At 39.9% G+C, this 24,129-nt stretch overlaps 1 protein-coding gene across 4 annotated transcripts in view; it reads left to right on the top strand.

The window, feature by feature from the left end:
- Window positions 1-24,129, top strand: part of LOC136864091 (5'-AMP-activated protein kinase catalytic subunit alpha-2) — a 460,086-nt gene that overhangs the window by 218,895 nt on the left and 217,062 nt on the right. For 2 of the 4 annotated variants that reach the window (XM_068226161.1, XM_068226163.1), the window contains one exon: window positions 18,685-24,129. This exon is cut by the window's right edge and continues 1,988 nt beyond it. The exons of 1 other annotated variant lie outside the window; for it this stretch is intronic. The gene's annotated coding sequence lies outside the window, so the exon portion shown is untranslated. Of the gene's footprint in view, window positions 1-18,213; window positions 18,304-18,684 lie in introns of those variants that run through there. One more of the 4 variants, XM_068226162.1, reaches the window with a different exon arrangement.

Below are 24,129 nucleotides of genomic sequence, written 5' to 3'. Positions count from 1 at the left end.
AAATTCGTTGGTGCACGCGCCGAATGCCAGTCAGCTGTTTGTCTTCCTACACATTACTGAAATATGGCTAAGCATAAGCATGACTTGCCCACAGATAAGAGTGTCACTTTCGGTGGAAATTTAAATCTCATAATATTATCAACACTAAAGCGACATGCCACTGTACGGGCAAGCTTTGAAGGGAAGATGGAGCAACAGTCATGTGTAACCGAATGTGTTGTACAGGCCATATAGATGTAGCTTGCATTCTGGAGATCGTTGGTTCGAAACGCATCATCAGCAGCCCTGAAGATTGTTTTTCGTAGTTTCCCGATTTTTACACCAGGCAAGTACTAGGGCTGAGGCTGCCTGGGCGAGGCGGTAAAGGCGTGCTTGGTACGACCGGAAGGACGTGGGCTCGAATCCCCATCAGGAAGTCGTAAAAATTTAAGAAACAAGATTTCCACTTCCGGAGGTGCATATGGCCCTGAGGTTCACTTAGCCTACACCAAAAATGAGTACCATGTTAATTCCTTGGGGCAAAGGTGGCCGGGCGTAGAGCTAACCACTCTACCCCATCAAGTGCCGAGGTTACGGATAGTGGAAGCCTTTACCTTCCACCCCTCCAAGGGCCTTCATGGCCTGTGTGTAGATGACTTTGCTTTGCTAAATACTAGGGCTGTTATTATGGCCACGGCTCTTCTTCCCCAGTCCTCCTCTTTAAACAATCACCACCATCACCACCACTTGCCTTTTCCTATCTGACAGTTGCTGAAAAGTTATACGATTATATATATAAAAACCACAAACAACCGACTTTTTAGTTTTCATTATTATGTGTGTTTACTTGGCAGTAAATATAAGTGAATCCCTTCCGGTTGATGTATGTGTCAGCCCTATGATTTGGACAAGTAATTCTGACATGTATGTAGTTGAAGTGACCTATAATTCCATGGAAATTACCCCATGTATATAATAAAATATATCGGTTGCCAAGAATTGTATTCTAGTTGACATATACCGGACTGTCCCTTTGTCAGTCTCAAGAAACAAGTCTCTTGAAAAGCGAAACCTTATTTTAAGATCTATCTCCCCGTACATATTAAACGAATTGCTGCCATTTAGCAGCGGGTGACCCACAGAAAGGCTGTCGGACCAACTTTTCTTCCCAGAATCGTCTTAACATGATAGTACAAATTACATGTTTCATGGTACATAACCTCTGATTGTGATTCACTCCTCTCATTTGAGGTTAAACAGTGCTCTCGGCAGTGTTTAAACATGACCGGTTGAACATTGGTTTTAGACAGTGTCTAAGTGGTAAATAACATCTCTGAAATGCGGCAGCTATACTTAGGCAATGTTTAACCGTAGACATTGTCTAAACACCGTTTCTGCAATCAGCCCATATTCTTTATTTGCAGGTTGGTTACATTTTGGTGTGTCAGAAACATGTTTGTCAAATTTACCACCTTATTCCTGAAAGTAGATTTACATTCTCTCCAAGGTGTCCTGACATGGAAATGGTGCATGGGCGCCCGCAGGATCTTTTCCAGGGGGGGGGGGGGGGGCACATTATTAATTTTCTTGAATATAAAACCAATATAACGTCAGCAACATTAAATTGTTTACAGAAATTTCCAGTTATAACAGATGCTAGATGACTGTCAGTAAGTTCATTTTATGAAATAATCTGGTATGATATTGAACAATTGAACATCAACATTTTTAGAATTCCAGGGGGTGGGGGCGCTTCCCCCCCCCCTGCCCCCACCCCTTGCAGGCGCCCATGAAATGGTGTATAAGCAGCTCATAAAATGCATCCCTTTGAACAGCAGCTTCAGTTGTCTTATTGCTGGTCATTTATAGTGTCATATTTGATGCGGATTTATGCTTGAGTCAACAGCATTAATTACATTAGCAGAATTGAAGGCCGCCAAAGCTCTGGTCCTCACGGTGGTGTTGAGTAACATCCTGCCTATTAAACCCTCAAGCCGGTTATATATATTGACTGTGCAGTACCTCTATAGAGGTAATTACTGTATTGCCAGTAAGTTACTGCAATTTTACATGCTAACACAGGCATTTAATTATTTTCTATACTACTCGTTCAATCTTCTGCAAATTTTGTTCATTTCTCACCCATGTTTAACAAAATTATAAAAATTTAATGTTTGGAAATGAATCAATCTAACTGAATGTTTTTAACCCATATGTGCCCACTGTCGACATTTGTCGACGTTAATATCTGAATATTGTCAATCTTATATCGGTAAACCTGAATAATATTTTTGAGGTGCATTGTTTACAGTTCATAGTTTGATACTTACTGCACAGCACGAAAACAAGAATCACTCATTTTCGCGCCTTATATCGTGGCTGCGTATGAAATATCATTCCGTATACACTCAAGAGGATGACGCTTCCGTCGCGGTGAGTAATATTTTCTTATAATATTGTTACAGTTGAAAGTAAGATCGGACTGTTGTGTTAAACGTAATAACGAAACATGCCTTTAACAGGTTTTGAATTCATTTATGGCTGATTTATAGTTGCTTTTGTCCAGCAGAGCAAAATATTTCCACGTCGACATATGTCGACAGTGGGCGCAAATGGGACTGCCTCAGTACTGATATACAATTTTCATTTATTCTTCTCAGAGTGACCGTCGAGCAGATCGTAATCATCCTAGAGGAATCACAAAACATCTTAGATGCTAATAGATACATAGAACAACCTGAAAATGCTTTCCGTAATGACGGGGATAGCGATGATGATGATGATAATGATGATGATGATGATGATGATGATTATGAGTCTTGTGGAGATATTTACAGACACTCTGGTAATCAACTCCAGTCTGATGATGAACTAGTGTGTACAAAAATAAGTGAAAATGGTACAATGGTAATGCTGAAATGAAATACATAACAGTAATTCAGCCAGCATGTATAATTCTGTATAATATGCACATGGGGAGCGTCGATCAATTGGATCAAAATGTATCTTGTTACCACATCAGCATCAAAAACAAGAAATGGTACTGGCCTCTAATTGTGTTCCTTCTGAACGTCTCCATGGACAATGCATGGCAACTTTACCGTTTGACCCCAATTTAGACCTTCTCGGCTTCACACGCTACATCGTTAGGACATATATCCTATCTCGTGCCGCTACGTGTCCTAACGCATGAATACCGAGTACGAAAGTATCTTCACGCGTGTTGCCAGAAGTGCGTTCCGATGGGGTATCCCACTACCTCGAAACAAGAGGGAAGCAAGTGCGGTGCGCTCACTGTGGTAAAGCTGCCAGGAAACAGTGCAAAAATGTAACGTTGGCTGCCACGTCCTTTGCTTCGAGTCATTTCACTCACGCTAAACCAGACTGGATGAAGAGAAGCGGAGTGTAACCTCAAAACGCAGACTAAACTGTTTTGAAATTTTACTCGTAGTTTTCCTTTTTTGCTGTTTTTCAGAGTGATCATACTTACTCAAAATTCGGTATTGTGTGTATAACAAGTACTATAAACAGTATGCATTCTAAATTGAGACGAAACTGTTCCTCATTTATGTTTTGAATCATGTTTTTTAAATATTTTCTGCTTATTCAACACTTATGTGACTAATATTCACTAACTGATTAATTATTACATTCATATAAGCTTAAAATGCGAAGAAAAGTTCCTTTTTTGAGCATGTCTCTTGCCCTACCCGTTCATGGTCACTGTCGACATGTCGACACGGTAAATCTCCGCGAAAATATGTTAATGAAACCTAAAATCATCATAAGCCTTTCATTTAGGTTACAAACATCTGTACTTACGAAATATATTGCAATATTCCACAAAATAATAATTTGGGCAGATATGGGTTAAGCAAGTTTCAAAAACACAGGCCCATGCCACAATCAGTAGTTCTTCTTCTTCTTCCAAAACTGAAAAGAATGGCTTCCAATATAACAGAAAAAAAGAAAAATGTCCTATGTCATGCGTGTTCAAAAATTTAGTTTGTATATACTTGTTAATTAACTAATTTTTTTAAACTTTTTTTACAATTTGCTTTACATAGCTCTGACAGATAGATCTTATGGCAACGATGGGATAGAGTGTTGAAGGAAATGGCTGTGGCCTTAATTAAGGTATATCCCCAGGATTTGCCTGGTGTGAAAATGGAAGACTACACAAAACCATCTTCAGGGCGGCTGACAGTGGGATTCAAATCCCTATCTCCCGAATGCTAGCAAACAGCTACGCGACCCAAACCGTGTAGGAATATATGCTCATTAATTCCAGCATTTCTATGTTCTAGTGTGCCACCTCTCTCAAACACTTTAGCTGTGTGCCTAATTTCTTCCAGCGATGTCTTGAATTTGCAGACAGTTGCTCCAATCGTTTTCTTTGCAGTCTTGGCATCGTCCTACATATTTTTCATTGCTTTTTCAGAAAGCTGTTCATGGATAGTTTTCCATTTCACTCTGGGGGGTGATGATTCATGGGTACTGGTTGTCACGTTGTATGCTGAAATCCCTGGCGTAGCACTATCTTCAAATAAATTGTCCCACATTCCATCACTATGACACCACTATGTCTGTCCTTTCCACGTGACAGCACCACCATGGATGTGTTTCTCCAGTAGGTTATACAACTCTTGCGCATTGCACCTCTCATTTGTTGGAGGCATGTTGTGCACTTCGTAATTCTGCTTCACTTCATCCACCAGTATCTGTACCACAGTATGATGGTTATAATGACACCTAAGAATGAAAACCTTGCATGTCCAAATTTACTAATTTTGCAGGAGAAGAAGAAAACTGTTTTTATTTATATTTCAAAATTTCTCTCAATAGTTTAATTCATAATTATGTTGCATAACATCTTAGAAACATTCATGTATTGACAATTTGGAAAATGGTAAATGTTTCCTTAATACACCAGTTACTGGACATACTAGATTTTCATTCTTTCGCAATTAAAAGTTGAGGTTTACATTATAGATTATTTCAGTACATATTCAGGAACTCTAATGTAACACATTGTATGCAAAATGGAAATGATGTAATTTTTACTGGAAAATATTACTTAATTTAAATGACCGCAACAGGTATTTGACAACTTGATCTCCCATTAGTTGATTTATTTTATTAAATAAGCATTACTACAGACAAATAAAAGTCTTCCTTGTGAACAGTCAAGATTTTCTTCTAAAGATGCGGAGCAAAGTTCTCTGTGAAACTTTAAGAGTTTCACCTTGTTTTCTTGACACATCATAAGCTCAAAAGACTATATCATGTCTACAAGTACGGGCCGTGAAAGCGTCAATGTTAACATTAAAAGTGAAATGTTTAAGCATTGTAAATGGCCAGCAGATATTTCACAGTAAAGCCTGCCTACTCATATATACATGGTTTGCTGATTACTAGGACAGTGTAATTCAGTTCTTCTATTTTTCGTACTAGAACAGCTTGGCATACAACATTTTCAACCTTTGGTCCAAATATCTCTATCTATTTACAAGATTTTCATTCTTCGCTGTTGATGGCATTTTTTAAGCACGCAATCGTATACTGCACATTTTCTGCATCCAGTATTCCTTAGCATAGGAACAAGCCTGTGCCCTGAATCAGATGGCTGTAGCAACAGTAAATGATGTACACAAGGCAGAATACTTCCTGATATGCACAGTATCACATAATGGCGACATGACCCTCAGTTAAAGTGTGTTTGGCAGATTATGACATCAGTCATGCGCCCTACTTGCAAAAGCATTGTTTAAGTGGTTGTGGGTGATTACTAAATGCTGCACTTCACACCAATAACTTTGGTCACCTGTTCATTTCATAAAGTTTTGTAATGATTGTTGTTGGAAGGTCCATAAACTTCCCTTGTTAATACTCTTTCATTATTTACTTGTTCATAGTCAAGATTTCACTGAATTATTGTTGAGTAATGCACAAGTTTAGCATTATTGATTTTTCCCATTCTCTTATGACCTTTCCAAGAATGTAGTTGAAGAGCAGCAGTGCGAATTCTTCTTGTCCAATGTCCTTTTTAATCTCAAAATGTTTGGAAAATTCTTCTCTGAATTTCACATGGGTATCTGTTAACATCTGGTTAATTAAACCCGATGAATGAAAGTGCTTTTTCCTCAGTAGAGCATCAGTGAAATTTAACTCAAAACCTTTTTGACATTAAGAGAACAATTGTGGTTTTCTTCTGAGAAAGTAGAGTAGGATCATCACATACTGTCAAGTTTTCTAGGAGTTTCTCATTCCATGTAATATGGATCCTATCATGTCTGTTATTCTAGACAGTCAAACAAGTAATGAAGGAAAAAAAAAAAAAAATGTTACTTAGATATGAATGAAAGTATCACCCATGCACTTGTCTAAGTGAATATGCAAACCACATTCAGGATATTGGCCCAGTATTGAACTACTCAATTTTTTCTCTTAGTTCTCCAGTTACGTGTGTGCAAACACATAATACACGGTATCCAGAACGTAATAGTGTATTGTAGAGAAAATGTAGGAATGACAGGGCAGTTTCATCTATCTGGAGACATTAACAGTCAGAACACTCATGTCTGGGCACTGGCAACCCTCAGCAACTGGAAGGATATACCTCTACAAAATCAGAAGTCAGCAGTGTGTTATTGAGCCAATTTTCTTCCAGTACAGAACAGTACCACCTTTCTTGGTCCAACACAGTGGGTATGAGATTCAATAGGGATGGTCCCAACAACACCCCTCCGTAAAGTATTCAACAGTGTGCAGTGTAACAAGCAAGTGGCTGCACTGTTTGGGTCACGTAGTTATCAGCTTGCATTCGGGAGATAGTGGGTTTGAACCCCACTGTTGGCAGCCTGAAGATTGTTTTCCATTTTCACATCAGGCAGATGCCAGGGCTGTACCTTAATTAATGCCACGGTCACTTTCTTCTCACCCCAAGCCCTTCACTATCCCATTGTCACCATAAGACGTATTTCTGTCGGTGCGATGTAAAAAAAAAAAAAAAAAAAAGTGTTTTGTGTAGACATTTCTGAAGGCTGCATGAGGACATTTCCAACATCTCCTGTAGAGAAAACTGTACTGCTGTAAGTACCACTTCAAATGTTAAATTTCTACTGCACAGTTAGTTCTTGGATGCACTGTACAATTGTAGATGTTGGCGTTTTCTTGATCTTATGTTTCTCCACATTGTTCTTCATACAAATTCAAAATATAATATTGTCTGACAACCCAGATGGGTTTACATCAGCTGATTTGTGATACAGTATTTGAAGCCATTTCTTTGCAGTTTTGACTCGGTTAATTTATAACTGTTGGGTTCTTCATCTTGTCGAAATGAACTTATGAATAAATAAATTTAGAAACTACCTGAAAAAGAAAACATACAATAGATATTCATAAATTAGTTTTGACAGACTGAAGAACCTAAAAGTTATAAATTATAAGCAAATATTTCAGCACCACGTATACAGACTGGCAAAAAAAAAAAAGGGGGGGATCGCTTTGTACAAATTGATTTAAAGACAAACACCAGAGATGACTTTCGTTTATGGAAGTTCTGTGAGTCAAGAAACATGTACAGTACTGTATTCAACAACTTCAGGGATAAGAGATCATGCAATATGAGCATTACACATCCATCACAGTTTACGCAGTATCTGTAACGTTCAAAATAACAACTATTTTCGATATAGTAAGGGCGAGTAAATCAGCTTTTGTCAAGCTAGTGTTATAGGGGATGATCTCAGCTACCTGGAGATGCAGTAAATAAAAATTATCGACCACTAGCGGGTTCGTCCTTCTCTTCTGAAATGCCTCATGGTATGATTTTTGTCGCAAATAACATTTTGTCTATTTTTATTTCATACTTGTTGAGTAAAGGTGCCTCTTAGCCTACAAGATGCTCTTGAGAGCTACAATATCACGTCAGTTGAGGAGGGATGAAGCCTTTGTTATGCCGCAGATGTGATTTGATAATGTCCAGCATGTTCAAGGACGATTCCATGAAACCGGATCAAGCCACTGGAGGTCTACAACTGCCAGGGATGGCAAGTTCCTGGTCCTTCAGTTCTTGCAAAATTGCCATACCTCAGTGTTCCAGGTCAGAAATTGTCTCAAGGAAGTAAGAAAAATCCCTGTAAGTGAGAGAGCTGTAAGGCAAGGCGAAGACTTCTGGAAGCCAATTTGAGGTCAAGGAGACCCGTTACTTGTGTGCAGCCTACTCTCCATCACGTAACAGTGATTTGCGCATCATTTCTGGAACTGGACTGTGGGCCAGTGGTCTTTGGTGGTATTTGCATTTGGGTCATGATTTTTTGTCCGGTTACCTGATGGTAGAGAGAGAGAGAGAGAGTGTGTGTACAGAGAAGGACTGGGGAGCCATATTCACCATGCAATATCTCTGAGAGGATGGTGTTTGGAGGCAGCTCCATTATGGTTTGGGGTGTTTATGTGCTTTGAAGCACGAACGGAGTGCTTCATCACTGAGCAAGTGGCTGCACTGTTTGGGTCACGTAGCTATCAGCTTGCATTCAGGAGATAGTCGGTTTGAACCCCACTGTTGGCAAACCTGAAGATGGTTTTTCCATTGTTTCCCAATTTCTGTTGTCATTGCCAGGTTTGGAAAAACACATTACTAATGCAAGAGAATCGCAACTTGTTAAAAGGAAGGGTTCCATTGACTTGACCTTCACCACCTAGCAGTAAACAGTGGCTACTTCAAGTTTACGTACAGTATATGAGTTTAAACTGCCAAGAAAAAGGTTTACCTGATCTGTTTCTCATTTAAAAACAGATGTTCAATCTTCATCCGTTACTTCTAACGGGGGGCATTTGTACAATTGTGTTGATAGTAAACATTGATATTAACTTTGTATTTTATTTTTTATTATTATTATTGTGGCAGGTTATCATCAGGGCCTGTAAAACTAAAATTACTACACAGATAGGTAGCATGTTCTACTATCCACAGAATTGAACTACTATTTACAAATCACAGGTTCACTTGCAGTTCGAGATTTCCACTTAACACAGTTTTTGCTCACGTTCATAATTTTCAATCACTGCACACCAGCGGGTCGAACTCGTGGTCTCCAGCACGGCTTCTTACTGCTCAATGTCATTCTAAAAAAGTTAACATTTAACAGGCCTCATTGAACTCTGTGTGGCCATCTGACAAACTCCCTTCCAATGCATGACATATCACAGACTCGCAACCATCTTGTATTGCTTACTTTCACTCACGATTGATAAAGTCAAGGCTAATTCGCTCGAGAATGAGTCCAGAGTAACTGACTCCGCACTCCCACAGTTGCTCTTATATGAGATTTATAGTCCGTAATGTTCTTATCTGGGCGAGCAGGGGATTCAAGTAGCTTCTACCTCCTGATAATTCTATGCATCTGGTCCATTGTTAATCATCTGCAAGCTTTTTCTTGGAGCATCTTTATCACGAGCTAGAAAAGTTCGCCGGTGCTATTTTGGTTTTGCTTGCTGCTAGTCCCATCCACATTGTTGGCCACTGTGGCGTGATTATTTTTATCCACTGACGTTCTTGCTGCCCTCTCTGAGTTGGCCTTCATTGTCACAGTGCGCCTTCCTTACATTTATGTGTCCCAAGGAGCTCTGTGATAAGGTCCTCCAGGTGGACGACCGTCATTTTCCCTTGTGGAGGCCACTGGATCCTGTAGACTACATTGTTAATCCTGGTGATAATGGTGAAGAGACCCTCCTACAGTGACTGAAGCTTCAGCGACTTCCCTTTTTCCAGTACAGATCAGTATAGCCACTCTTGGTTCACCTTCCTGGAATCATGCCAAGTTCACCTTCAGTTCACGTCGAACCTTCATCGGATTGCTAGCTACTTTCCGGTATTTTTGAACCATTCCACCAGTTCCTGCACGGTCTGTCACCAGTTGTTACTGCTCCTACTGCTCCAGAGCCACTCCGAACTTTAAATCACATGGCTGGCATAGTGTTTTTCTTAAGACAGTGTTGGCCTGTCGTCTTGTGAGTGGATGTATGGTAGGTCATCAGGAAGAACAGCGTCCTCTTATCCCAGTCCCTCTGATGTGCTGTTACCACCTTCCTCAGATGCTCCTCAACAGTCTTCACAAACCGCTCTACTCTGCCAGTTGATTGCGGGTGGAAAGGTGTCTTTCAGGTCTTTTGTACACTAAGACATTGTAGAATTTTCTTCATCACCGCTGATTTGGAAGTGCCTGCTCTAGTAATTGTGCAGCTTCCTTGGAACGCCAAATTGACAGAAGTTCTTCACCAGGTTATCGACCACTATTGATGTTTCCTGATTGGAGATGGCATAGACCTCAAGCCACTTGGTGACATTGTTCATGGCTATAAACAGGTAGAGATTTCCTGCATCCGATTCAGGAAGTGGCCCTGCAATATCGATGGCTGTCCTCTCGAAGGGCACTTGAACATTATACTGCTACGTCTGGTCCCTACTCTGGATATGTTCACCTTGGCTCGGAGCGCAGTTGTCGCACATTTAGCACCATCTTTCAATGTCCGTCCTCAGATGTACCCATTAATAGCATTGCCAGGCCTTATCTAAGTATCTATTGACCCCAAGATGGCCTGCTGTAGTGTTTCTGTGTAGCTCAGCCACCAATTCCATTCTTTTATCCCTGGGAATTACCAGCTGGGCAACCTTTTTCTTGCTGTCAGCAGACTCCCATGACCCATGTACATATAAACAGACTGTCATTAACATCTAGGGACTTCCACTGGGACCAGTATGCCTTGTACATTGGCTGCGCTCGGCAGTGTTCTTCCATGTTGGTCACTCTCAGAAGTCTACTTCTTACAGGATCTGTCCTCGTCTGCTAGCTGTTGCCTCCTCACGGCGGCACAATTCCAGCCTTCTGCTGCAACAGCTCTTAACGGCTCGGATGTCCACTGCACCCGTATGTCTATCAGCTTTCTTACAATGGGTGCAGATCTCAGGACATGGTCTCCTGGACTGGGCATGAGCGTGTTGCAGTGTTCAGCAGTGAAGTCGTATTCCTGTAGGCATTGCTCCCAGTGAGCCTCTGTCCCTGCAGATATGTTTTAAGTTCAGGAGCCACGTCAAGGCAAAATGGCCTGTGCGTTGATGGAACCGCTGACCAAACAGGTATTAGTGGAAGTACTCCAGCATCTTCGCGATGGCCAGTATTTTACGTTGGGTCACAACAGTAGTGTCTCTTGGTTTTGGATAACATCTTGCTGTAGTAAGCTGTCACCTTTTCATGTCAGTCCTGGATTTGTGACTGGACACTGCCAGTCCTCGCTCACATTGCTGGTGTCTGTCAACAAACATCTCTCGGGGCTTCGGTAACCCAAGATAGGTGCTGAGCACAGGGACTCCTTGAGTGACTGAAATGCAGCATCTGCCTCAGATGACCATTGGAGCAGCCTCTTCTTTGTGAACTGTGCAAGTTTCTTAGAGATATTGGCAAAACTGGCAATGAACCTCCTCTAGTAGATACTCAGGCTGAGGAAACGTGTTCTTAAGCACAAGCCACCCGCGCAGTTTCTAGCTTCTCCAAGGTGGTGGCTTCTCCCTCTGGTGACACAGCGGGCCCTTTGTAGCACACCTCTTGCTGGAATAGTTGGCAATTCCCAGGATTCAATTTCAGGTGAACACCTTGTAGTCTCTGGAAAACACTCGAGGTTTTTGACATGCTTCTGGAACATGCGTCTTACCATAATGTCGTCCAGGTAGACTAGGCAGGCTTCACGTGTGAGTGCTCTCGGCACCAACTCAATTAGTCACTAGAAAGTTGCAGGTGCATTGCACAGTCCGAAAGCATAGTGTGGAACTGCCACAGCCCCTTATCTGTAGAGAATGCTGTCTTCTCTTTGTACTCCAGGTGCAGTGCCACCTGCCAATATCCCGATTTTATATACAGGGTTGAGAACTACTAGGCTCCGTCCGGATAAGTTGTCCGATGTGGCATCTATTTGGGGTAATAGAAAACGTCTTTCTTCGAGGTGTCATTAAACTTATAATTATCAACGCAGGAGTGGAGCTCGCCAGCACTATAGGGGATGACCATGGCCTGTTGGAATCTTTGATCACCTCACGCTGCTTCATGCTGCTCAGCTTCTGGTCGGTCTTGTTCGTCTTAGTCAGAGGTACACGACAGTGGGGTCGATGGATGTGAATCACGTAACCCCTTGTCAGTCCTCCCCTAGTCTCATCCTGTTACCGTGAAGATATCTCAGAACTCAACAAGCAGCTTCTTAAGCTTCTCTGTCTGTAGTAGTCTTCGGGCATCAGATATCACCCTCTGGAGCTTGTCGGCACTTTGCTAGCTTCAGGCACGTGTGTCTTCGTCATCTGTTGGTACCCAGCTATCGACTGTTGACACGTTCAGAGCCACGAACCTACTACACTGGCGTAGCAGGGGGAGAGGTGATACTCCCACGTGGAGTATCTCAGATGGCGGAAAGAGGGGTCCTAACCGGCTTGCTGGCGGACTTGAGGGAAATAAAATACCTTGTGCGGACCAAACACACTACCCTCTGCGGGTGGGGGACGCATATGTAGAATACACCCGTGGTATCCCCTGCCTGTTGTAAGAGGCGACTAAAAGGGACGACCAAGGGATGATTAAATTAGAACCATGAAACTACTTGTAATTTGAACCATGAAGCAGGAAACACCATGGGTCGCATTTACTTGCGCATAGTACCACTATGTTAGGTACGCAATAGGTTTGTGATTAGTAGTGACAGTGTGTGAATCAGGATGAGGGTCTTACAGTACCTATGATTCATACCCTATATGAGCAACACCATGGGATGAGCGACACCATGGTTCTGCCTTGCCTATGCTTAGTTTCCACTATGTGAGGAATACCACGGGATAGTTTGGGTCCCTGTGGTTAGTCCACTTATGTGAGGAACACCATAGGTTTGCGTTGTCTGTAAATAGTGGCGCAATGTGCGAAACACCATAGGTCTGTGTTACATGTGCGCATTACACTACCTGTGAATAGTACCATAATGTGTGGAATACCGCGAGTTTACGCTACTTTTGATTAGTACCGCCAAAGGACAAATAGCTTGGTTCTACTTTCCTGGCGATAAGTACCAGTATGAGGGGCCGATGACCTGGATTTTGGACCCGTTTTGACTACGAGCATAATCGATTCAGCATCGTGCTATAGAAGTAGTCCGTTGGTCAGTAATAATATTGTTTTGTGCCAGCTTCTGTGCATGTAAGGCACTGTGGGTCGGTTCCACTGATCGTTTTAAATTCATATCCATCCATTCATTCTTCGTCCTCACGCTTTGAATTCTGGTCAGTGGAGGATTTTGGACTTTTAATTTGTCAAAACATTTAGTCTCATTTCATACCATTAGGGGCCGATGGCCTCGATGTTAGGCCCCTTTTAAACAACAAGCAGCAACATCATCATCGTCATCATCACATGTTCAGAGATCTGCCCCGCTGAGTGTCGTTTGGTCCTGTGACGTCTCATTTAGAATTCATACCAGCACAAGCAACCTTGCTACGTAAAATTAAAATTTGGTGGCAGTCAGTCCGGGTGGCAGCCGTCTTCCTCGTGAGACCCCTCAAGTTGTGCCATCACCACCACCTCTCTGTGGGCCTGTATCACTTCCTCAGTAAGTAGTTTTACTCTCGCTATTCAGGGGAGCATGTTCCGGGCCATTGGAGCATAACTTCTTGACAACCCATCCAGAACACATATTGTCCCACATCAACATTCACTTCATACGCACATCCAGTAGGCCCCAAACCCATAGACTTCTCCACCCTAACAAGAAGTTCAGTAGCTCCTCCTTCAGGGTGGGGTGGTTGTGTCCTGAAGCTCTCCTTAGCATGTAAGGGCAGTTTGGCTCCCTCTAAATGTACCCCTATGCAATATCCAGTCTTGACGAGAGTGACTGCCGCCTCCACGTCTATCATGACGTGGGTCAGTTTTTACATTCGGTGTGAAGCGAGAGGATGGTAATGACAGTGCTGACGAGCACCTCTTCTTATCAGACCCTATTCACTTCCTTGCGTGAGAGCTGCCTCCTGCTGCAGTCCTTCCTGAAATGTCAAAGTTCCAGTCATCCTCACTGCTTCTGTCTTCAGGATGTTGGTGAGGGCATCTTTAAGGCAATGCTTACCACGAACATCAGGTGTCGTCATCGCAAAGTCTGTCAAAGGTATAGGCAACCTCCTGCTCTATATGCTCTGGCGGTAGGCCACCTAATGTCTTGTGGGCAAGCTGTTCTACTTCCACGGCGAATTGCTACATTGATTGCCCAGCACACCGTGTCCTCTTCTTCACCTGTATTCAGTAAGCTGCTACCTGCTGGGGGTCACAGTAGCATCTCTCAAGACGCCCTCATCTCTTCATACACGGCACCTGTCTAATGAAACCTAGCAGAGCTCTCTTTATCTTCTCCTTCTCCTTCCTCTCTGCCCTCTCTTTCAGCGTACATGCATAATAATTGGCCATGGTCTCAAACTTGTACTGGAATGTCATCCGCGATGTATTCCATCAAAGTGTGGAGGTTTCACTTTCATGATACTTTCACTGCTGGTGGACTTCGGTGTAGTATCCAGAGCCATCACACTGCCCGGTAGATAACTTATCTGTTGCCTCGAGTCTCGAACATCGGACTCGGCAATCTGAGGAATTGCCTGAACTATTTATCGATTTTATCAACCGTTTCTTTCAGTTCTTGCCTCAAGTCTTGAATACTGGACTCTACAATCTGAGGTATTGCCTTGAACTATTTATTGACCGTTTCATTAATTTCTTGTCTCAAGTCTCAATCACTGGACTCGGCGATCTGAGGTATTGCCTTGAACATTTTTTCCTACCATTTTACTTATGTCCTGCATAATGTCACTTTTGAAACTTACTGCAACAGTTTGCACCTCCTCTTCTAATTAGTACTTGTCGCTTGTAAATTCATTCAGTTTGCCTTTAATCTCATCCTGGCTCACCCTGGTTAGCTCTAAGTTCTACCTTAAGTTTTTCATGGCTAGCTTTAAACTCTGCTTAAGTTATTCCTGACAAGATTTCAATTCAGCTGTGATTTAAGTTCATCCTGACTGGAATGACATAGTGACTCCATAGTACAAAGTTTATCAAACAGTTAGTCAATTATTCTAGAAATATCCTAGTACTTAAACATGCTACAGATTAAATATCTCCTCTGACACTAGTTGTGATGGGTTGTTGGGGCCTTTAAAACTACTATATTCTCAGTTTATTGAACTAGTATTTACAATTTATTAATCACAAGTTCATTCACATTTGTGTTTTCCACTAGACACAGTTTTTACTCACGGTCGTATCACACACCCACTCATACGATCACACTGCAGATAGGAGCGTTGAACTCTTCGCCCCCCTGCTGGGTTCAGTGGCTCAGAGGTTAAGGCGCTGGCTTTCTGAGCCCAAGTTGGCAGATTCGATCCTGGCTCAGTCCAGTGGTAGTTCAAGGTGCTCGAATACGTTCAGGCCCATGTCGGTAGATTTATCAGCACATGAAAGAACTCCTGCGGGACTAAATTCTGGCACCTCGGCATCTCCGAAAACCTTAAAAGTAGTTAGGACATAAAACCATTATTATTATTTTTCCTGGTCCTGAATATGGCTTCTCTCAGCACAGTATCGTTCTAGAACAGTTCACGACAGTAATCCTCGTTGAGCTCGGCGTAGTCACGTGAAGCACTCGCTTCTGATCAATGATGCATCACAGACATGCTACAGTCTCTTACTGCTTACTTTCACTTGTGATTGATGCACTCGAGAATAACTCCACGCTCTCACAGTTACGCTCCTATATATAGGGGAGCGGGATATTCTAGTAGCTTCTACCTCCAGATCGTAAGGACAGTTGGTCCATTGTTAGTTGGCTCCTTCTAGAAGCTTCTTTATCATGAGACTCAACAATTCGCTGGCACTATTGTTTTGCTTGCTCCTGGCCCCGTCCACATTGCCGGCCTTCCTGAGATGGTCTTCATTGTCACATTATTATTATTATTATTATTATTATTATTATTATTATTATTATTATTATTATTATTATTATTATTATTATTATTATTATTATTATTGCTGTGCATTTATTGGTCAAGAATTGTAATATGATATTGTGGATTATAGTATGTGAAGTAAATGTGGAAGATATAGAGGTAAAAGAAAGGAATTTTGTAATACGTAAGGATGACATGAACCAAATTAAAGTGCCAGAATATTAGACAACAGCCTGGAAACATGGTTGGGTAAGATTATTTTGCTGGCACAGATCATCACTTGGTGAGCGTGGAGTGTTCAAAATGCCTGTTACGAGATCTGTGTACATCACTTTTGTCAAGACAGACTCCAGTTGCTTTAGTGATATAGGATACATCCTACTTCATTACAGAGCCATTATCAGCTTGTTGAGCTACTTGCTAAATGTATGGATCCATAATAGTGTACAATTTCCTCCACACACACATTAACTCATCTTTTTGCTGAAAATAACTGGAGATGGGATTCCTCAGATCAAGTATGACACTACTAGTCTTCTATTGTTATTCTCAAGTTTTCTTTTTTTTCCTGTCTCTTCTGGAGAGGCCTGGTGCAGGTCTTTCAAGTTGTTGCCTCTTTTAATTACATCCCCAAACCCAGTCTCTTCTCTCAAGCCTCTAGGTGACCCTCATATCTGTGAGGATGATTTCTAATATTCAGGACAACGCACACACCCTGACCCCAAGCCATCAAATTAATCAGTTAAGATTCCCTGCACCGGGCGAGTTGGCCATGCGGTTAGGAGCACGCAGCTGTGAGCTCGCATCCGGGAGATAGTGGGTTCGAACCCCACTGTTCGCAGCCCTGCAGATGGTTTTCTGTGGTTTCCCATTTTCACACCAGGCAAATGCTGGGGCTGTACCTTAATTAAGGCCACAGCCAATTCCTTCCCATTCCTAGGCCTTTCCTGTCCCATTGTCGCCATAAGACCTATCTGTGTCGGTGCGACGTAAAGCAAGTAGCAAACAAAAAAAACATTCCCCGCTGGGAATCGAATCCAGGACCCCTTCGACCAATGTATCCATAATATTGTACAATTTCCTGTACACATCTGTTTGCTCAAAAGAATTGGAAATGTGATTCATCAGAACAAGTATAGTCATCCAGTGTCCACTATCATTACCCAGCCCTGGTGAATGGAAGTTACCTGATATCATTTAGCCATAGAGCCAGTCAACAAATCCTGTAAAATAAGTACAGTACTTTCCTAATGGACAGAGCAATACCACCATTGAAATGAGATTTTATATGACCTAATGTACTCCTTTATTTTATTGAGTGCTTACAATCATCTCTGTTTCCATGTGAGCACCCATAGTGGTAGAGTTCAACACTCAGTCTTCTGCATTTATATTTCACTTACAGCATTCATATATTCTGAATAGTGCTTAAGTATTGCTACGTTCTCTATCACTATGTAAGCTTAAAATCCAAAACATGATTTCATTCTTTTTGTTTCTCTATTGACGTTAAATGCAGATTTTGAAAGTGATACATGCCACACATCAACAAATTTATGCTACCTGCTAACTAATTCACAAGCTATCATATTGTTTCTTGGTGAAGTAAAGTGTATCCTTTATCAACATTTTCATTATACAACCTTGGCCTAAATTTTGAAAAGTTGTATTCAAGATGCCTACTCTAAATTATTGATGATTCATAACCATAACGCACAAGTAGTACCCTCTCAATTCATGTATTTCACTATTAAAGTTGTTTATATCGCCTTCTGCATTAACTTTTTCATCTATTTCTTATTCTCTTAGCATTTTTCATGCCTGTAATCATAGATGATACATTACATTCTGCACTGCATTCTTGATTCTGAAAAGGTTAATGAAAACTGCTATCAAGTACCATCGAGCTATAGAATTTGTTACTGCATAGTCCCGTGAATATAGAGCTGTAACTAAGCAGGCAGGAATTTTTAAATTAAATCTTATTCTTTAGCCAGTAGAAATTAGGGGCTTGGACAATTTCAAAAGATTGGAAGACCTTATTATCTACGGGCATGGGCGCTGGAGTATTAATTCTAATGTTTGTTTTTCTTTTACTGTTGATGAGTAAGTTCTGTGAACATTTGTTATCTCGGGTATAGTGTGTCTTCTTGCCCCTAAAACCTGTTTACGTTTAAACTGTGATAAATTTTGTCCAAATCCCATCATTCCCGCAGGTACACTACCATTCCTCAAGCAAGATTTGTAACTCTTACATCATACTTCAGTATCCGGCTGTGTCCAGTTCTACGAGAATGGAAGTAACCAGAAAACGTCCTGTTTTGCTGTTTCTAATATTCTGGCACTTTGATGTGTTAAGTCCACAATGAATAAGTCTCTAAACATTGACCTTATGAATGGTTGGATAGTCTAGAATGAATTAAATCTGACATTATCATGAATTCAGAACTTCACAACATGAGGTATGTTGACAAGTCATACTATTGCATATTACCGTACGTTATGATGATTATGATGGTGTTGATTGTTTTATGGGGCCGAACTACATGATTACAGCTCGGTACAGACTATTGTGTTTAGCTAAATGCTCCACCTTACATTCATTTGTTTGATGTTGCTCCAGTTAATTACCTAAATAGTAATGAGAAACACATTTTAAAATTCCTTTTGAAACTTTTTTATTTTAGTTCATCCAATTATTCATCCAAGAAGGAAGAATGGAAAGAAGAATTCGAAGTTCCTGGTTCAGTCTGTACTATGCAGTGTGAGAGTATGTCTACTATTACGGATTTGGCTGGAAGTGTTGTGTAATGCTGTCGTCTTGAGGTCATCGCTACTAAAAGACTCTCCTAGATAGAAGATTGTTCCAAAAAAAAGAGTATAGAGCAGGAAGAAAACCTGTTTCATATGTAGGGGTACCAAAGACAGGGTGTCCAATATTTCGTACTATAGATTTTATGAGCAATATATTCTGATGAAATAAGATAACAATAAGCTTTGTAGTTTGGGAAAAGATATACATGCCATGCCATTTCAAGCTATTGTTAGTGTGATGCTATAACAATTTGAACTCTCTCTGTATTTTTTGCTTTTGTCTTTCTCTGTGTTGTTCAGTTATTGTACACAGTTCCATTAAGTATTGCTTGCATTTTCTGTTGAAACTTGGGTTCTTTGTATGATCACCTACCCTTCAGCAAGTTTTCCGAATTCTACTTTCTTCTTAATCAAAGGCATGTGTACCTCTTTTCATTATGCCCCAAACCCAGCTTCTTCCAGCTTCTAGTTTTTTCCTTCCAAAAATCACTCCTTTTTGTATCCAATTGGAAATTTAATTTTGATGTACAAACTGCCTATTTCAGCTGTGTTGAGTGTAAGTTTAGAGTACTTGTCTTGTCACTTGCAATTTCGGGATGGCTTCCTGTGTAATTCCACATAGATTTACAATAATTTTAGTAGCTTATTCTGCATTATATTGTAAGGTGATGTAGGAGATTGATGGGATGCAGATAAGAACACTAGAGCTAGAAGACTGAGAGAAGATAATTTAAACTTCTCATTACATTACTGTCTCCTAGAGTGTTCACTCTATGCTGGGTTTCAGACTAGAGTACAAATATTTATGGAAATGATTGATGAGAAGAACTACCTCCCCAACCAGCATTCAGTACCATGTATTGTTATATCACTCATTTAAAAAATGTATTACAGTGTACTATCGTTTTAGTATTTCTTTTACTTTCGATTCCCCTCTCATCTATCATTTAATATATGTACTAATATTTCAACTGTTCTTCACTTATCAGTATGCAGCATTTCCTGTCCCATTGTTAACCCTTCCATTCCTGTATTAATACCTTGTAATATCCTCCTGTTAGCTTAATTCTTGTTGTTTTAATTGGGTATAGTGTAGTATTCAAAGCAATTCAGTTTGCCATCACCCTTCCAAAACTTGGAGTATTTCAGTATTTTAGATATTTTTGTGAATTTATATCTTACTTAAATTAGGTTTGCAAACTCTTTTAAAGATTCTGTTACCAAATATTGACTTGGTTCTATTGTGGATGCCATAGTAGTATGTGATGTGGTAAAATCCTATTGAAGATACAGCACTAAACTTTCTGCACATAAGTCATGAAATCATCTCTTATTTTTGTAGAGATATCCTGAAGTTCTCCTACAGTATATTCCTTCATGAATAAATAAGTCTAGTTTATTTTGCAAATTGGTACACCTCATTTATGTGCCATTTGGCTCAGTTCACATAGACAGTTTTTGCCATTTTCTTGCCCTGTTAATTAGTGGAACAATTGCTTGCCTAAAGCTTGTGTACTTTTAGACGAAATGCTGGACAATTGAGCAAATACTGTTTTGGTAAGTGCTCACCAAAACAAACAAAAAAACACCCTTCTACCGCCCCGCCCCCACCACACACACACACACACACACACACACACACACACACACACACACACACACACACTGCCCCTTGATGACACATGAGTTGGTTAACATGCTGATAGATTTCTGCAACATGTGTATTAGTTTCTTACTCTTTCATTTTCTTCATTCACCAGAGATAAAAATTATAAAGTACAGATCCAGAAAACATTAGGTTTACAAACTCTGTTAATGATTCTGTTGCCAAATATTGACTTGGTTCTATTATGGTTGCCATAGTAGTGTGTGGTGTGGTATAATCCTACTGAAGATACAGCACTAAACTTTCTGCACATATTAAATCATAAAATCATATCGAGTAGATTTCAGAATCAAGTAGGGAATATTTAAGAATAACCTAAATATTATATTTAAGTGGTCTACCTATTCAATACATATAGTAATTTATTAAATCTAGTACATGTTTCACCGAGCTCGATAGCTGCAGTTGCTTAAGTGCGGCCAGTATCCAGTATTCGGGAGATAGTAGGTTCGAACCCCACTGTCGGCAGCCCTGAAAATGGTTTTCCGTGGTTTCCCATTTTCGCACCAGGCAAATGTTGGGGCTGTACCTTAATTAAGGCCACGGCCGCTTCCTTCCCACTCCCAGCCCCTCCCTGTCCCATCGTCGCCATAAGACCTATCTGTGTCGGTGCGACGTAAAGCAACTAGCAAAAAAGTACATGTTTCTTCCCCTAAGGGACATCATCAGCTAGAATAAATAACACAATATATCAGATACAAAAATTGCATTACTAGATTGGTAAAACAAATTTAAAACACTTTTATACACAAGGACATTTAAAATAAATTAGCAAACTTTGTTGAAGTTTCAAGTCATATAATTAATAAAATTGATGTGAATAATTGTTCATTAAAATTCTTGATGACCAAGTTCGTGGAAACTAACGGTTGTATTAGTAAAATCATAAGATGAACATTGATGTGAATAAAAACCTTTGATTTAAAATATTTCTTGATAAAAGGTCCTTAAGATTTCTTATAGACATTCCTTTAAATTGCATTTAAGAATGAACGTTTCAGGATTCCATTGTCAAAATGGGGCTGAAGCAGTAAAGTTGTAGAATTGAATAATGTTCCTTTTCCTTGTTATTGGCCCCAATGCATGGAAGAGGACTCACCTCTTGAAACTTTAACAAAGTTTGCTAATAATTTATTTTAAATGTTCTTGTATATAAAAGTGTTTTTATTTGTCTTACCAATCTAGTAATGCACTTTTTGTCTCTGATATATTGTGTGATTTATTCTAGCTGATGATGTCCCTTAGGGGAAGAAACATGTACCGTACTAGATTTGATAAATTGTGTATATATATATTGAATATAATAAGTTATAATAAATATTCACAACGTGATTTTATGGGCAATACGGTTTTTATCAAAATTGAAGCTGTTAAAGCTTGTTACGTGTAATGAAGATTTCAGAATGTATCTTGAACTTCACATGATTGCTTGTAAGAAATCAAGCTTCTCATTAGTCGTTGATACCTTTATTTTTGCATCATACAGTGAAACCTCAGTTGTGATCCTCTGCTGGCTTGTGCCTGTTCTTGAGCGATATTAGTATTGCTTTATTTCTTTAAGATGTGATAATGAAAACAGTAATATATTTTTAAACACAACATAAACTAATTGACATAGACAAATCTTCATTATTTACATGATAATACGTTATGTAAACAGACAGATACAGTTAAATAACATAACTGTATAGGTTATTTATTACACATTTACATACTTTTTTTTTCTAACAGCCTGATTGAATTATGTAGGGGTTAGGAGTTCAATTTTGTATTGAAGACCATTCCTGAATCAAGCTAAACAATCAAACATTTAGTAGGTATTTAGTTGAATGAGGGTAAAGGAGGACAGTGGTTACACCTGAGCCTTGCTTGGTAGAATGAAAAGAAAATGAAAGCCATTAAAATAAAAGAAATAGAATATCAGTCAGGCTGTTACAGAAGATGAGTGTACTGTGGGAAGTTGACCCTTGGTACGATTATAAACATTTGCCAGCTTTTTCATTTTCACTACTGATGTAGGATGCAGAGAAGTTGGCCATATCTGAATAGTATGCCATTCTCAAAACATTCGACTTCTACTCCCACAGATTATTATGCAGAAATCCTAATCATTTTGAAATATGCAATGGAAGATAATGGTCTATTATTCAGTTAGTTTCAGTCAGTGGAGTTCTAGATTGTGCTAATTTGTAAATATACTTGTGAACATTTAACTTTTTTGTAAATAACCACAAACTTGAAACAATGAGATCTTTTTGAAATATTGCCATGTCAGTACAATTAACAAGTAGATCTATATGCAAGTGTGTCGTTTGTATGCTGAATGAATGTCCTACCTGCTGAAGGACTAGGCTTGTATGTGGTCAACGTAAAGGTCCATCGACACTGCCCTAGGTAATAGTCGGATTCATCAGCAATGGAAATCTGCTTACAGTCAGTCACTTGGAGACTGTGATCTTTTGGCTTTTAACTAGTCGGTGATACTAATTAGTAGCTTTGTTGTCCATTCTGTCTCTCATGACAGAGATCTCAGGGACCATATTCCAAAGTAGCTCTTACTTAATCAGATTTTTTGCGAGTAAGTACTGTATGTGTGAATGTTTTTCGCTTTCTTGGCAGTATACAGACCTTATCTTCTTCCATTTGTATGCTAAATTTAATATTGTGTTTATAGATTGAACTGGTCTAATTTTTGCCTTGAATTATCACTTAGTTTCCTGTTCTTTATATACTTGTGTATATACACAGAGAGAATATTTTACCACTTTAGAGCACAACATATTGAACTAAACTATCAGGAATCAAAATTTGGAATTCTCTCATTAAATGGTTAATATAAGTTTCTGGGAAAGAAAAATATTCTCTTCTTTTAAAGACTTTCTGTGATTAGTGTTTGTAACAGTTAAATGATGACTTGGTTGAAAGTTCTTGTAGGCTGTTTATGACTTTAATGACTATAGGTTGGTATCTTGATCTTTTAATGTAATGTAGTAGTTCTCAGTGTTTGATGGACATCACTTGTTAAATTTGCATGGGAATTCTAAAATAGTTGAAATGCAAATCTTCTGAGTGAGAAGTGTTAGACTGGAGTCAAATCAGTTTTACCTTCCTGATGTTCTGCTTGACTTTTTTTTTACGTCATATCGACACAGTCTGAAGGAAGCAGCCATGGCCTTAATTAAGGTACAACCCCAGCATTTGCCGGGTGTGAAAATGGGAAACCACGGAAAACCGTCTTTAGGGCTGCCGACAGGGGGGGTTTGAACCTATTATTTCCCGGATGCAAGCTCACAGCTGTGCACCCCTAACCGCACGGCCAACTCACCCGGTGATGTTTTGAACTATAGAAACAAATTGGTCCCAAATATATCAGATGCATTTGCATGTTCTCAGAGAATAGTTGACTGCATTAAAAATTATACAGGTTAGTGGTTGATGAGAATCTACCCATTCCTTGTAAAACTATAACTCAAGTTATTTCTGAATATCTTCCTAAATGAAACTCCTTTTCCTCATTTGACTTTAAAAATATAATTTCTTCCTTAGAGAACCTCAGGATAACAGTTGCTTGATATGAAGGTGAATGTAATAGCTATTGCTTTCTTGAATTTGTGTTCTCGATTCAAGTCTAAGAATATCTAGGAGTGTACTA

The sequence above is a fragment of the Anabrus simplex genome, chromosome 2 (assembly GCF_040414725.1).
Source record: "Anabrus simplex isolate iqAnaSimp1 chromosome 2, ASM4041472v1, whole genome shotgun sequence".
Lineage (NCBI taxonomy): Eukaryota > Metazoa > Arthropoda > Insecta > Orthoptera > Tettigoniidae > Anabrus > Anabrus simplex.
Note: the sequence above shows the minus strand (reverse complement) of the source record. Positions and strands in the feature narration are given on the sequence as shown.